Source organism: Chiloscyllium plagiosum, chromosome 40 (assembly GCF_004010195.1).
Source record: "Chiloscyllium plagiosum isolate BGI_BamShark_2017 chromosome 40, ASM401019v2, whole genome shotgun sequence".
NCBI lineage: Eukaryota > Metazoa > Chordata > Chondrichthyes > Orectolobiformes > Hemiscylliidae > Chiloscyllium > Chiloscyllium plagiosum.
Genome location: NC_057749.1, coordinates 18,128,743 through 18,129,373, shown reverse-complemented (window position 1 = coordinate 18,129,373; position 631 = coordinate 18,128,743).

Below are 631 nucleotides of genomic sequence, written 5' to 3'. Positions count from 1 at the left end.
ATCAGAGGGTTAGATAGGGTGGACAGGGAGAGCCTTTTTCCAAGCATGGGGAAGGCAAACACGAGGGGACACAGCTTTAAAGTGAGGGGAGATAGGTATAAGACAGATGTCAGAGGTAGTTTCTTTACTCAGAGAGTAGTAAGGATATGGAATGCATTGCCTGCAATGGTGGTAGATTCGCCAAGTTTAAGTTCATTTAAGTCTTCATTGGACAGGCATATGGATGTAAATGGAATAGTGTAGGTGGATGGGCTTCAGATTAGCAAGAAGGGCCTGTATTGCGCTGTAATGTTCTATGTTCTATGTTAAGAAGGCTTTTAGCACAGTTGCTTTCATTGCTCAGAACTTTCAGTACAGGAGTTGGGACGTCATGTTGAGATTGTACCGGACAATGCTGAGGCCTCTTCTGGAGAACTGTGTCCCATTCTGGTCTTCCTGAAGGAGATTATTAAGCTGGAGAGAGTTCAGAAAAGACTTATCAAGATGTGCTGGGAATACAGGGTTTTGGATGCAGAGTGTAGGAGATTGAGGGGTGACCTTATAGAAGTTTATAAAATCACGATGGGTACAGATAAAGTGAATGGCAGGTGTGTTTTCCCTCGGGTGAGTGATTTCAAGACTAGGGGGCATA